General features: G+C 44.1%; 1 protein-coding gene across 2 annotated transcripts in view; it reads left to right on the top strand.

Moving 5' to 3' along the window:
• Nucleotides 1-16,213, top strand: part of MYO1D (myosin ID) — a 370,077-nt gene that overhangs the window by 159,291 nt on the left and 194,573 nt on the right. The gene's annotated exons all lie outside the window — the stretch shown is intronic.

Here is a 16,213-nt window from a genome sequence, read left to right on the forward strand (position 1 = left end):
TCATTGCTCATCCATTCCAAAAGCAATAGTTTGCCTGATGGTGTATTTTTTAACATCTATGCCTATCGTACCAGGTTTTTGGTGCCTTCACACATGGAAAAGTTACTGGGCTGCTGGAGCTCCAAATTATCTTAGCCTCAAAATTCTGAAGGTCTTCTGTCTTCTGGTGTTTGAAATCTGAGAGACGTCTGAAGCAGCCTGGTTTTTGTCTGTTGTAGTTAGCGGAGTTGTTTCCGGCAGCTTAACTGCGTAAAGGACTTTTTCTGATTTCTAATTCAAAAGCCGGCATGTCTGAAACCACCTCCCTCCCCCATCACGACCCACGACCAGCACTTGCCCAAGATGTGGAGTGCCGCCTCAGGGATGCTCGTAAGACTGTGGTACCTGCCGTCGTTGATCGGTGCGGGGCCCCTTCTCCTTTCATTCCCTCCCTCATGTATTTCTTTTGAATCCCCTCACCCGTTTCCATACCTTCTGTGTGAACCATTTTCATGAAAAAATAATCACATATGCCTATAAAAAGACGTCATGCGCCTCTGTGAGAATGGCTTTGGGGTATCCATCAGGAGAAAGGGGGCCGGGTCGTTGGGTATATGGCGCCTCGTTAGTGTGAGGCGTGCAGGCTCCACTCCAGGTTGACTGCCAGTTTGCCTCCACCAGTTTGTAGGTGGAGGTTACTACATGCCCACGTCCTGACCAGCGTCAGCCAGGTACCTGAATTTTACCAGACTAGCAAGCATAACGGTATCTCATTGTTTTGCTTTGTATTTCTCTGATGACCATTGAATGCAAGCATTTCATTATATGCTGGTTGGCCTTTTGGGTTTTTCGTGTAAACTGCCTGGTTATAGCGGATCCATTTTCCTGCTGGAGTCGATGTCGTGGTCTTGTTGGTGAGCAGGAATTCCTTGACTATTTTAGACATTAATCTGTTCATTTCAGACTTTATATCGTCTCCTATTCTGTAGCATTTTAATGAACTTTCTACTAGGCTTTGTTGAAGAGAATCATTTTGGCATAAACAGCTTCTTCAGTTTTTTGCTTTATAGTGTATGCTTCAGAATTTTGTTCAAGGGGTCTTTCCCTGTCTCTAGATCACACAGGTACTATCCTTCATTCTCGTCTCTGAACTGTATAGTTTTACCTTTCGCATTTAGGTCTTTAATCCATTCAGAATCCACCTGTGAATGTGGTTGGTTTTTGTTTGGGGTTTTAGGGGGTTTTTTTTGTTTGTTTGGTTTTTAGGGCCGCACCCGTGGCATATGGAAGTTCCAGGCAGGGGTTGAATCAGAGCTGCAGCTGCCAGCCTAGGCCACAGCCACAGCAACACAGGATCTGAGCCACATCGGCGACCTATACCTTCGCTCACAGTAATGCCAGATCCTTTAACCCACTGAGCAAGGCCAGGGATTGAACTGGCATCTCATGGATGCTAGTCAGGTTCATAACCCACTGAGCCACAGTGGTACTCCCATGAACGTGGTTTTATATAGGAATCTAGGTTCCCTCTCTTCTGTATGGTGAGAAAGTTTCCTCAATACCATTTACTAAACAGTCCATTCTTTTCTTTTTTTTTTGTCTTTTTTTTTTGGTCTTTTTGCCATTTCTTGGGCCACTCCTGCGGCATATGGAGGTTCCCAGGCTAGGGGTCTAATCGGAGCTGTAGCCACCGGCCTACGCCAGAGCCACAGCAACGCGGGATCCGAGCCGCGTCTGCGACCTACACCACAGCTCACGGCAACGCCGGATCCTTAACCCACTGAGCGAGGCCAGGGATCAAACCCACAACCTCATGGTTCCTAGTCGGATTTGTTAACCACTGCACCACGACGAGAACTCCATAAACAGTCCGTTCTTTTCTAATTGATTTATGGTGCCACTTTTATTATACATGTGACTATATATAATATATATATTTAATATACTATATAATATTATATATTTAATGTATATAATATATTGTTTCCGAGTACTTTATTCTGTCCCTCTTTTGACACGAATGCTGCATAGTTCTTACTGCAGTATGCTTTAGTATATGACAGCAAAAGTCCATCTTCTCTGCTCTTCTTTACCAAGGTTAATTATTCTATGCATAGACCTTTATTCTGTGGTGTATATGTTCATGTGTGTTTATTGAGTCCTGTTAATTCAGCCATACTTTTTATTAGGATTACATTGAATTTACAGATTCATTTGAAAGGCTTGACATTTTCGCAATATTAAATCATCTTAAAAGTACGGAATAGGCTTATTTAAATCATTTCACTGACGTGTAGACTTAGCAAGGCCCTGTGGTTCATGGTTAAGGCCTAGTTATTTTATTGGTTTTGTAGCTGCTGTGAATTTTTTATTGTATTTTCTGCATGGCAGGGTTGGTATAGAAAAATAGTATTGGCTTCTGTTGGTTTGTGTGGATCCAGAATGAAACTTTTTTTTTTTTGTCTTTTTGCCATTTCTTGGGCCACTCCTGAGGCATATGGAGGTTCCCAGGCTAGGGGTCTAATCGGAGCCGTAGCTGCCAGTCTACGCCAGAGCCACAGCAACGCGGGATCCGAGCCGCGTCTACGACCTACACCTACACCACGGCTCACGGCAACGCCGGATCGTTAACCCACTGAGCAAGGGCAGGGACCGAACCCGCAACCTCATGGTTCCTAGTCGGATTCGTTAACCACTGCGCCACGACGGGAACTCCCAGAATGAAACATTTTTCATTCATATTTGTTGGTGCTCTTAGTTTTCCTGGGTGAAAGATTATATCACGTGCAAATGATGAAAGGTTCTCTTCTCTTCCAACGGCCAAGATGTCTCTAAGTGTTTGCTGCTTTCTTTTGCCTAGAACTCAGAAAAACTTTCAGAGTGGAATACTAAATTCTATTTCATCTGAACACAGTTTTCTTCTATTAATTTTTTAAAGCATTGCTTCTACTCAGTTCTGTTTTCCTTCTCAAGACAGCTTATACCTTTTCAAGTTGAATCTCTGTTTTTCGTCTGCCATAGTAAGCCATTCTCACACATCTGTTCTTTTTATATTCAAATCCTTACTTTTGATCTTCAGTCCTCACCAGTGGAATTTCTTCTCGTTACATATCTGACACTTTGTGTCTCTTCTTTATACCCAGCCGAGAGATTGACCAGGCTCAGGGCTGGTCCCTGAACCAGGGTGCCCATAGTTGCCAGTCTGGTTGGGACAGTCTTTGTTTATGACTATTTGTGTGTTGTAAATATTAGTAGGCATCTTTCGCTCTCAAGGTGTTCCAGTATGTTCACCCTATCCTGAACTCACTTTCCATCCGCTTGGTGGCTAGTAGAATCCTCTTCTTAAATCTACATACTACGTGAAGTTAGACAGTCAAAGCCAAACAGCATGTGATATCACTTATATGTGGGATCTAAAAAAAAAAGGATACAAATGAACTTATTTGCAGAACAGAGACAGACTCACAGACTTTGAAAAACTTAGCAAAGGGGACAGGTTGGGGGCAGGAGGGATGGACTGGGGGTTTGGAATTGACATATGCACACTGAAGAATATGGAATGACCGGCCAACGGGCACCTGCTGGACAGCACAGAGACCTCTACCCAGTGTTCGGTGATAATCTGTGTGGGAAAAGAATCTGAAATGTGTGTACATTTGCAACTGAATCACTTCGTTGTGTAGCAGAAATTATCACAATGATTGTAAATCAACCATACTTCAGGAAACCCTGTAAAAATGAAAGAAAAAAAAAAATCTATATTGGGGAGTTCCCGCTGTGGTGCAATGAGTTAAGAGTCTGACTTCAGCAACCTGCATCTCTGCAGAGGTGCTAGTTCAATCTGCAGCCAGGCATGGTGGGTTAAAGGACCCAGCGTTGCCGCAGCCGTGGCTCAAATTCCACCGCCGGCCTGGGAACGTCCATGTGCCCCGGGTGCCGTCACTTAAAGAAAAAAATCTATATCGACCTTTTGTTCACTTCTGCCACAAATGTCGGTGCTCCACAGGCTTTTGTCTATTAGAGCTCTGCCAGCCAGAGATGGGGCGCACCCTGCCCCTCCCCGCCAGGGCTCTGCTCTTATAGAAAAGGTTTCACTGCAGGTGTACACACCCACTGGGACTCAGCCCTCGCTGCAGCACCTCTGCTGGCTTTCTGGCAAGAACTTAAAATTTCTACCTAGAAAAGAGATTCTCAAAGAGAAAGGATGGCTGCTTCAAAACCCATCACCCAGGCCACGGAGGGAAAGCTATCTGGTCTTCTCTGTGTTGTGTAGATCTTGCATTTCTTAACCCTAAGACATCGGAACAGGAATTCCCATTGTGGTGCAGCGGAAACGAACCCAACTAGTACCCATGAAGGTTCGATCCCTGGCCTCGCTCAGTGGGTCGAGGATCCGGCATTGCTATGAGCTGCAGTGTAGGTTGGGACACAGTTTGGATCCTGGGTTGTTGTGGCTGTGGCGTAGGCCTGTGGCTATGGCTCCGATTCGACCCTTATCTCGGCGGCTTCCATATGCTGCAGGTGTGGCCCAAAAAAAAAAAAAGACTGTGGAACACAGACCGACCTTCCTCCAATTCTCAGGCAGACCATTCTAGGGGAGGATGTATGTGGTCTACTGACTGTTCTTTGAACCAGCTCTGCAGGCCCTAGAATGAGTGGGAATTCCTCTCAGTTTCTGGGAAGAGGCCGTCTGTCACCTAACCTGCTATGTTGCTATGAGATATATGTCTTCATTTTTTTCTGTATCCATGTGGGAACATAGTGTGAAGTTAGGAGAGGCCACATCAGGAGATGCTATTTTATTTATTTTTTAAGAGATGCTATTATTATTATTATTATTATTATTATTATTATGGTCTATCTCTCTTTTTTTAGAGCCACACCCACGGCATATGGAGGTTCCCAGGCTGGGGGTTGAATCGGAGCTACAGCTGCCAGCCTATGCCACAGCCACAGCAATGCCAGATCCAAGCCGCATCTGTGACCTACACCACAGCTCACGGCAACACCGGATCCTTAACCCACTGAGCGAGGCCAGGAATTGAGCCTGCATTCTCATGGATGCCAGACAGGCTTGTTAACCGCTGAGACACGACAGGAACTCCAGGAGATGCTACTGTAAATAAGAATCTCCAACCATTGATATTTAATTTCCTTTTAAGCTAAAGATTAGCTTTATCTTTTTTATTATATAATTAAAGTGTGCTCGTTGTAAAAGCAAACTCAAACCATATCACAGAGTATAAGGAGTTCCCACTGAAGCTCCGTGGGTTAAGAACCCAATGTAGTCTCCGAGAAGATGCAGGTTCCATCCTTCAGTGGGTTAAGGATCCGGCATCGCCACAAGGTACAGTGTGGGTCAGATGAGGCTCGGATCCAGTGTTGCTGTGACGGTGGCGTAGACCTCAGCTATAGCTCTGATTCGACCCCAAGCCTGGGAACTTCCGTATGCCACAGGTGTGGCTGTATGAAGACGAGGCAAAAAAAAAGTATAAGGAAATCCATGGAAAATCACCCCAAATCCCGCCATTCAAAGGTACCCCGTTATCATCGTGACCATCCTTTCTGTGTGTGTGTGTGCAGGCCTGTGTGCTCTGATATCAATGAGATCATCGTTCCTGTGATGATTTTTTAGGAGCACCTCTCTCTTTTTTTTGAATTTTTGACAATATTTGGTTACTCTTTTCTCGCATTTATCTCATCTACCCACATCTTCTCTCACCCCCTCAGTCCAAGGTCCCCAAGACCATCGCCAGTCAGTAATTCACTAAAAGGACTCAGAACTGAACACACAGTTTTACTTATGGGGAAAATGCATGACAGCAAAAGGCCAGCGAGCAAAATCAGCAAAGGGAAAGGCACATGGGGTGAAAGCCAGAGGCAGCTAGGATCAAGCTTCCAAGCATTCTCTCTCCGTGGAGATGCACAGGCCGTGCTGAATTCCCCCTCCACCCCCCAACCCCCCCCCCCAATGAACTGTGACAGGCGTGCAGAGTGTGTTCACCAGGGGAGCTCCATAGAGGCTCAGTGCACGGAGCTCTTCCTGGGGGCTGGTTTCGTAGGCCCCCTCTGCCCAGCAAGCACCAAAATCGCAGGCTCGCAGAAGGAAATCAGGTGTTCAGTAGAAGCCACGTTGTTTGTACAAGCAGTTGCAGCACGTTGACCATTCTTGCTTAGGGAAGGTTTTATAGCGGTGTAGGAAGTTGTTTGCCAGCCAAGGGCCAACTTTGGGAGCAAGCCTTTCTAGGGACAGCCTTCTCAGGCCTGCTATGTTGACTCTTGTCCAGACACCCCACAGTTGACTCATAACTTCAGCAGACTTGGAGCCTTCCAAACTGGTGCCTGCAGGCTCCACCCAGGATTCCCAGGAGCAAGGTCGTGGCAACAGATAAACATTTGCAACCATCATAGATACCAACAATTCACATCTCTGCTCACGATGTAAGGGAACGCTGTTGCCTGATTTTTTTTTTTTTTCTAATCATAATGGCTTTTACCAGGCTTTTGAATTTTCTTCATTCTTATCAGTAAGAAATGATACCTCGTTTCTGCTATTTCATTTTTTCTGTTCACGACCACTAGTGAAGGTGTGTCTCTTGGCTCTTGGGATTGCCTTCCTTCTATGTTATTTGTTGATTCCTATCAATGGCCCCTTTTTCTGTTGGCTTATTTTTTTTTTCCTTAGGAATTTGTGGGAGCTATTCTCTTAATGCAATTATTTTTCCCAAGGTATCATTTGTCATTTGACTGTGTTCTTGGTATACTCTTTGACATGAAAATTTTTCACTTAATGTAATGAAATTTGTCATTTTCTTTATAGCTTTTGAGTTCCTTCCAAAAAAATTATAGGCCTGGGATTTTGTTTTGTACATGGTGTGATATACAGGGCCAGCTCTGTTTTGTTCCAGATAAATAACCAGCTATTTTGTTCCACTTATCTTTAAAATTCCTCTCTTTTCCCCACTAAATTGAAATTCCACCTTTGTCTAGTATTAAATGCCCATATGCTTGAATCTATTTCAGGACTCACTCTTTTGTTCTGTAGTCAACTCCTATGCCAGTATCATACTGTGTTTATTATAGTATATCTTAATAGGTCTTAATGTGAGAACTTGGCTTTCAATGTATTTTTGTACCTGTTCTGTGCCTTCATATAGATTCAGTGGCAAGTGGGAAGAGGCAGAATCAACGATGTTGGCTAAAACCAGAAGCTCCAAATTCGTTGTTCTTAAAGGAATAAACTGTATTTCCACAAAGACTGCAGGGAGATATAAACTGTGTTGCTTTCGGATTCACAAAAAAAATGTGTAGCTCTCCACTGTTACTGTCTAAATCTTTAACCACTCAGTAGCAAGAATAACAGATAATCTGTACAGTGCATCTCGCTTTTCTTCATATTCTTAGTTATATGCTTGACATTTTAGGGCATTTTTGAAATTGCTGGCAGTATCTTTCCCCCCCACCCCCAGGCCCACAGCAGGTGGAAGTTCCCAGGGCAGGGATCAATCCCATGCCACAGCAGCATCCCCAGCTACTATAGTGACAATGCCGGGCTCCTTAACCCATTGCACCACATGGGAATGCCTGGAAATATCTTTTTAAAAGAAATATCTAGGTTTCAAGGAATTTTACAGGTTTTCCAGCACTTAAGTAATAGCAACACAAGTTCATGTAGAATGGTGAAAAAAGTATAAATCCTTTTATAGTTTTAAAATATACTTTTCTTTTGGGAGTTCCCATTGTGGTTCAGCAGTAATGAGCCTGACTAGTATCCATGAGGACACAAGTTCAATCCCTGGCCTTGCTCCATGGGTTAAGGATCCGGCATTGCCATGAGCTGTGGTGTAGGTTGCAGATATGGCACAGATCCTGCTGTAGGCTGGCAGCTGTAGCTCTGAATCAGCCTCTAGCTTGGGAACTTCCACATGCCTTGGGTGTGGCCCTAAAAAGAAAAAAATAAAGAAAAAAAAGATCACTGGTCATAGTTCACCCTAACAAATAGAATAATAATGAGAAAGTTTGAAATATTATGAGAATTACTAAAATGCAACACAGAGACTAGAAGTGAGCAAATGCCATTGGGAACGTGGCTCTGATAGCCTTGCTCAAGGCAGAGTTGCTACATACCTTCAATTTGTAGAAAGTTCAGTGTCTATGAAGTGCAGTAAAATGAAGTATGCCTCTAGGGACAAAATCATTTTATAAGAAGCCCTGGTTGTCATAGACACACCTCAGCACCATCAGATGAAAAGAAATGAGTCCATGTAGCCAGTAGGATTTTTTTTTTTTTTTTGTCTTTTCTGGGGCCGCACCCATGGTATATGGAGGTTCCCAGGCTAGGGGTCTGATTGGAGCTGTAGCCACTGGCCTACACCACAGCCACAGCAACACAGGATCTGAGCTGTGTCCTTGACCTACCCCACAGCTCACGGCAGCACTGGATCCTTAACCCACTGCGAGAGGCCAGGGATCGAACCTGCAACCTCATGGTTCCTAGTCGGATTCGTTAACCCCTGAGCCACGACGGGAATGCCACAGTTTTTTTTTTTTTTTGTCTTTTTGCCTTTTCCTTTGTTGTTGTTGTTGTTGCCATTTCTTGGGCCGCTCCCGCAGCATATGGAGGTTCCCAGGCCAGGGGTCGAATCGGAGCTGGAGCCACCGGCCTACACCAGAGCCACAGCAACGCAGGATCCGAGCCGCGTCTGCAACCTACACCACAGCTCACGGCAACGCCGGATCGTGAACCCACTGAGCAAGGGCAGGGACCGAACCTGCAGCCTCATGGTTCCTAGTCGGATTCATCAACCCCTGCGCCACGACGGGAACTCCCACAGATTTTTTTTGAAGGTCCTTCTTCCCTCCCTTTGGCAATACACAATTGCTTCACTGAGCCACACACTCTGGACTGGAGTGTGTGTATGTTGTTTACATCGCGTTTGAATGAGAAATCAAATAAGGCGGTATCTCTGGACAGCACTGAAGAAACTAAAGTTTACAGAATTACAGCTTTCAGCAAGGAGACACTGAGACTTCATGAGTCAGCTCAGCAGCAGACACACAGGGCAGCACAGGGTCAAGGTGCATAATGATGGTTATTAAGTGCCATGAGGCAGAGCTGTCCAGGCCGATTTCGTTTTTGCTTTTTTCCATCTTCATCCTGTACCTTCCTCATTTGGGTTTTTTTCAATCCATCCTCTATACATTGTACTCAATAATTCCCAGAAAAGAAGACATTATTTGTTGTATGGTTGAGGAGATGGTGAAAAAAGGCTATAGTTTTCACTGTGAACTGGTGGTTAACAGTTAAGTGATTTTTAATGAAAAGATCACACCAAATGCATTACAAAACATCAGGATTCTCTAATGTTCCGCACCCATTTAGTTAAAATATTTTGCTGTCTCAGAAGAGGACTGGGATATGGAACCTCTCAAGAAACTCCCGTATTTGGGGCATGTTTTAAGTGCATGTTCTCATCCTAGGGAATCCTAAGGCAAGATCAAAGTCATCATATAAGGTGATATTAAAAATCGAATTCATGTAGTTCCCATTGTGGCTCAGTGGGTTACGGACCCAGTACAGTCTCCGCAAGAATGCAGGTTCAATCTCTGGCCTCTCTCAGTGGGTTAAGGGTCCGGTATTGCCACAAGCTGCTACGTGGGTCGCAGATGAGGCTCGGATCCAGTGTGGCTGTGGCTGTGGCTGTGGCGTAGGCCTCAGCTGCAGCTCTGATTTGACCCCTAGCTTGGGAACTTCCATGTGCCTCAGATGTGGCCCTAAAAAGAAAAAAAGAAGGATTTTCAAAGGGAAATGGAAAAGCATGAGGAGAATGCATCTTAGGTGTGCCCATTACCCATACATTTAGGATAAGTCGATGGATTTGAAGAATGGCCTTCTTGGCCTACCTGTGAGACACATTGGTGTTTTTGTGAATCGTGTTTTCATTTGGGGGAATTAGGCCTTTCTTCAAGGGCATCTGTAACTGATTACAGACAGATTTTTTAACGTATGTTTTATTTTTATTTGTGTTAGAGTGTAGTTGATTTACGGTGTGGTGTCAATTGCTAATGTACGGCAGAGTGACCCAGTCACATACACACACACGTATGACCCAGTCATACACACACACACACACACACACACACACACTCTTTTCCTCCTCTCTCTTCCATCATAGTCTATCCCGAGAGATTGGCTATAGTTCCCAGTGCTGTGTTGGACCTCATTGCCCATCCATTCTAAATGTAATAGTTTGCATCTCCTAACCCCAAACTCCCCATCCAATCCCACTCCTTCTCTCTTCCCCTTGGCAACCACAAGTCTGTTCTCTATGTCCATGAGTCTGTTTCTGTCCTATAGATAGGTTTGTTTGTGCCATATATTAGATTCCACATATAAGTAATATCATACGGTATTTGTCTTTCCCTTTCTGACTTACTTCACTTAGTATGAGCATCTCTAGTTGGATCCATGTTGCCACAAATGGCATTAGTTCCTTCTTTTTATGGCTGAGTAGTATTCCATTATATATATGTACCATATCTTCCTAATCCATTCATCTGTCAGTGGACCCTTAGGTTGTTTCCGTGTCTCGGCTATTGTGAATAGTGCTGCAGTGAGCATAGGAGTGCATGTATCTTTTTGAATAAAAGTGTTGTCTGGATATATGGCCAGGAGTGGGATTGCAGGATCATATGATAGTCCCACATCTAGTTTTCTGATGAACCTCCGTATGGTTCTCCATAGTGGCTCTCCCAGTTCACATTCCCACCACCAGTGAAGGAGGGTTCCCTTTTCTCCACACCCTCTCCAGCACTTGTTGTTTGTAGACCTGTTAGTGGTGGCCATTCTGACTGGTATGAGGGGGTCCCTCATCATGGTTTTGATTTGCATTTTTCTAATAATTAGTGATGGTGAGCATTTTTTCATGTCTCTACTGGCCATCCGAATGTCTTCTTTGAAGAAGTGTCTTTTTAGGTCTTCTGTCTAGTTTTCAACTGGTTGTTTGTTTTGTCGTTGGGTTGTATGAGTTTGTATATCTACAGACAGAGATCTTAATTGGTCACTAGGACATATACTTGGTTCAGTTCAGATCACATGGCTTTGATCGTAGCTCTAGGCATAGATTTCTCCTTTACAGTGTGCCGTGTTGCAAGGATGACATCAAGGCCCCTCCTGTCTTGCCTACTGAAAGCTGCTAAACATAAATATTCTTTCTTAAAATAATATCTTAAGGCTCTAATCATCTTCCTCCAAGCAATTTGTGGTCATCCTGAGACCACAGTTTTAACTCATGAATTCCACAGCAGCAAGAGCCGCCAGCCCTTTGGAAATTTAAATCATGCTGCTCTATGATATGCTCCACACTTCATGCTGTTTTTCGGGTTTTTATTTCCATCCTAAATGGCGTTTGAAGCTTGTAGCACCCATGACACGTGACCTGTGGGGTCCATAGTCAAGCTCGAATCTAAAATCAGTTGGCAGTTGGAGTTCCCATTGTGGCTTAACAGTAACAAACCCAACTGGTATCCATGAGGATGCGGGTTTGATCCCTGGCCTTGCTCAGTGGGTTAAGGATCTGTTGCTGCTATGAACTGTGGCATAGGCGGGCAGCTGCAGCCCCAATTCCACCCCTAGCCTAGGAACTTCCATATGCTGCAGGCGTGGCCCTAAATAAAGACAAAAAAATTAAAAAATAATAAAATAAAATCAGTTGGCAGTTTCCTCTTATACGTGTGTGAAACGACAGACATGTTTTTAGGGGAACTGCAGAAGCCTCGTGTTCAGATCCATCAGCTTCCTAGGTCACTAGGTCCCCAGAAGTTTATATTTGCTTGTCAGGAGGCTTCCTGATGCAAGGTTGGTAGCAGTTTGATTACCAGGTCATTGCAAAATTTTTGCAGTCTCAGAGGAGAACAAGGGAATGAGTGGTGGAGAAAGTGTGGGAAAGACGTGAAGGAGAAGAGGCAGTGTCGCACTGAGAAAGGAGGAGAGGACCTCAAGTTAGTGAAATAAGATGCTCGGAACGTGGGCGAAAATGATGCGCAATTGTTTCTAATTTGATGGAGAGTTCGAGATGAAATGGTAGAGTAGTTAATGATCTTTTTTTTAGTTCAAAACAGTAGGTTGGGAGTATGTCACAGCTCAGCGGTTACTAGCATCCATGAGGTTGTGGGTTCGATCCCTGGCCTCGCTCAGTGGGTTAAGGATCCGGCGTTGCCGTGAGCTGTGGTGTAGGTCACAGAGGCAGCTCAGACCCTGCCTTGCTGTGGCTGTGGTGTAGGCCCAGCAGCTATAGCTCTGATTTGACCCCTAGCCTGGCAACCTCTATATGCCACAGGGGCAGCCCTAAAAAGACAAAAAACAAAAAACAATAGTTTGGCATTCCACCCACAAACTGATAGTGCGACTGTTGCACAAACACAGGGCTACCTGATTTTATCAATGACTCAGCAGCGATCTTAAGTCCACTGTGTGTGATGTTGGGGAAAGGACATAACAGAAGCCCGTACGCTCCAGTGTCCTTTTGAGATGGCACGCGGGAAGATTTCTTTTTGTTCTCAGAAGAGGATTAGCTGTACCGGGTCCCTGCCCTCAGACTAGCAGTCATATTGTGGGGTGGAGGCCCACACTGTTGTAAAGCCCCCTGGAGAAATTTCCTGGGGTGCTGATATTGGGCATTCTTGAAATAGTTCTCAATTGTCAATGGGGATGCTTCTAACAGTTTCTATTTATGGACGACACTGATGGAGCCAGATGCATGGGAGCACGTTAAGGAGGAATCTGCCTATTCCAGTTGTGTTAAGAGTACTCTGAAAATTAAGAATACATGTTGAATTAAGGTGCATTACGTCTTAACAGGTATGCAGATGCTTACGTGATTTTTTGTTTTTCTCTTTCAACTATTTAGAGAATTCTGCTAATCAGTTCAGTGTCAGTGTTAATGTTTGAGCAAGATGACATGGCCACGTTTCCTTCTTTGTCTATATTTTGGAATAGTCTAAATCGCATTGGAGTTCATTGTTCAGATTGAATTTGCTCGAAGGCATCTGAAGAGGGGGCATTCATTGGAGCAAAACTCTTCCATGACTTTCTCTAGTTCTTCATAAGAATGGGTCTGTTTTAGATCAGTGTGGGATTTATATCTTCTTTGAGAATCATTCAGGTTCTCAAATTTAACTGAACAGACTTGAACAAAGGAATCTCTAGGGGTTTTTTTGTTTTTGTTTTTTTTTGTCTTTTTGCCATTTCTTGGGCCGCTCCTGCGGCATATAGAGGTTCCCGGGCTAGGGGTTGAATCGGAGCTGTAGCCGCTGGCCTACGCCAGAGCCACAGCAACGCAGGATCCGAGCCACGTCTGCGACCTACACCACAGCTGACGGCAACGCCGGAACCTTGGCCCACTGAGCGAGGGCAGGGATCGAACCCGCAACCTCATGGTTCCTAGTCAGATTTGTTAACCACTGCGCCATGACGGGAACTCCTCTAGGTTCTTTTCATTCCCTTTGTATCTTTCGTCATCCCTTTGTATCATTTCTTATTTTGTGTATTTAATTGGTACCCTCTTTTCTTGATCAACTTTAGTTCGCGATACATTTTACTATTTGTTTTTGAAGAACCAGCTCTTTGGTTTATTCATTCCACCATTTTCCTTGTTCTTATTTATTAATTTTGCTTTTCATCTTCATCAGTTCCTTCTTTTTTGGAATATAGAGAGAAGCAGTAAACAGGAGGTTATGTTTTTCCAACTTCTGGAGCTGGGCACTTTGTGCATTTTTTTCTTTCACAGCTGTTCATAATGGACTATGGAATTTCTTCTGAGAACCACTTTTGCTATATTTATAGGAAATTGTACTTGTTTGTGTTTAGATTTCCTCTTTCCCAAAAAAGGTTATTTTAAAAAAATTTAGGGGTTCCCATTGTGGCTCAGCAGGTTAACAACCTGACATAGTGTCCATGAGGATGCAGGACATGCGTGTGTTTGGTTTGGTGCTTTTAAAAAGGAATCCGGGGTTTCCATAGTGGCTCAGTGGTTAATGACTCCGACTAGGAACCATTAGGTTGTGGGTTCGATCCCTGGCTTCACTCAGTAGGTTAAGGGTCTGGCATTGCTATGAGCTGTGGTGTAGGTTGCAGACGCGGCTCGGATCTGGCATTGCTGTGGCTGTGGTGCAGGCCAGCCGTTGTAGCTCCGATTGGACCCCTAGCCTGGGGACCTCCATATGCCGCAGGTGCAGCCCCAAAAAGACAAAAAGACAAAAAAAAATTAACCATAGTTCGTTAACATCACCTAATGTGTCGGTTGGTTCCTGGTTCCCAGGTGACTTAGAAATGTCTTTCCACACATGGTTAGAGATAGGAGCTAAGGCACTCTCGAGACGGGAACACTCTAGTCTTTATCATATCAATTATGATTCTCATGTCATCCTCAAAAAGTGTGTTTTAAAGGCAGCTCATGTGTCACAAAGACGGCCCTGGATGGTTTATCCTAATTAGCAACTTACTAGTATTTGGTTGTTCTTGTATTTATATGTTAAATTTACATTTTACATTATATTGTAGCCCCAGTCACAGGAAGGATCTGGCAGAGAATTAAAAGGGGCTCATTAAAGCCTAAAGATACAACGAAAATGGTAAATTCTGAAACCGAGCGTAATGTCATGACTATTAATTGTGAGTGATCTCAAAGGGTAATATAGGTCTGAGCATCATAATTTTGTAAACCAGCCAGAGAAGACGTGGGACTAGCATCATGAGCTGAAAACGGCCTTGTACTGGTGGAGTTCTTCATCGGCCCCTCTTCCCGGATGTATTGTTTATTCTGAAACTGTGTCAAGAAGCGGCATGAAGCCGTGGGGCTTTCCCATCGTTTTTCAGACAAAGCTCACCGGCTTCTTGGTGAAACCAATCGAGTGTTTTATTTCTCAGACTAAAGGCGAAATAATTCGCTTTCATACGAAAACGATCACTTTCACCCTTAAAGTTAATTTTTAAAAAAAACCTACTAGTATCGTCGCTGATCTCTACTGAGTGGCAGGCTCTATTCTGGGCACTTTACATATATTAACTGAATCTTCACAAGATGTCTGTGAATGAGTGTTACCGTTTTCATCTAATAGGAAAGGGAACTTAAGCCGCTTGAGTAGCAGAGTGAGTGACGTACTGGAGGTCACGCCAAGAGTGAATCCCCCAGACAGAATTTGAACCCAGTAATCCAGCCTTTTGCACATAAATTTTTTTTTTTTTTTTTTTTTGGTCACTGAGTAAAGTGGCTTGATGTGGGATCTTAGTTCTCAGAGCAGGGATTGAATCTGTGCCGCAGTGGTGAAACCACTGAGTCCTAACCACTAGACCACCAGGGAACTCCCTGGTCACATTCTTTTCACCACTATTCACTTATACCACAGTGGCATCATTCAGTAGGCACTCCTTATGGGAAAAAACAGGTATGACTCACACTGTATTGAAGACAGATTTATAAAACCAGCCCCAAAGATGATGATGACATCCCGCTCAGAGAGAAAGAAGACTGTGACTTGGCAAAATTCCTTGATTAAATGACCTTGGTAGACACTAGGGAGGTCTGAGTCATTCACTATTGAGTATGTGCACGAAGATATACCTTTACTGCAGCTGGAAGGAAACCCTGAAGTTTCCTGTATGAAACGGTGTGAATCAGCTGTTGACATAGGTACAGTAATGAGAAGCGCTTGGTGACTCTCTCTTACTGAGAATCCATGCTCCAGGAGAAGAGATTTGCATTTGTTTTGGTAGAAGTGACCTTTGAGCCGTGATGGTTGAGGAAGGTGTTTGGATGACTCTGGACAGAACCTAGGCTGAATTACAGGAAGGGTGGGGGAGGCCTTGCTCTGCGATTCAAGAGTTTGTTTCCAATGCCAGTCCACCCACTGCTTTATTCAGGGGGAACATTTATGGTCAAAAATACGCTGCCTGGCCTTGGCTAAGTATTGAAAGAAATCAAGAAAAATGTGCCTTTGATCAAATGATGGTCATTGACAATATGTCTTTTCAGCAAGAGTGAGAAGAATCGGGTAGAAGGGTCCTTTTCAACACAGTGGCATTGTGTGGATATGTGGGAGAAGGGCACTCCTGTGGGTTTTAAAATGGGTAAGAAGCATGGATCGGTCCATTCATGACTGAATAGGAATGTACAGCGAACAAGACCAGCTCCACCTAGAGGAATCCAACAACCCAGTCAGGAGGGAGATAGGTTAG

Source organism: Phacochoerus africanus, chromosome 14, assembly GCF_016906955.1.
Source record: "Phacochoerus africanus isolate WHEZ1 chromosome 14, ROS_Pafr_v1, whole genome shotgun sequence".
NCBI lineage: Eukaryota > Metazoa > Chordata > Mammalia > Artiodactyla > Suidae > Phacochoerus > Phacochoerus africanus.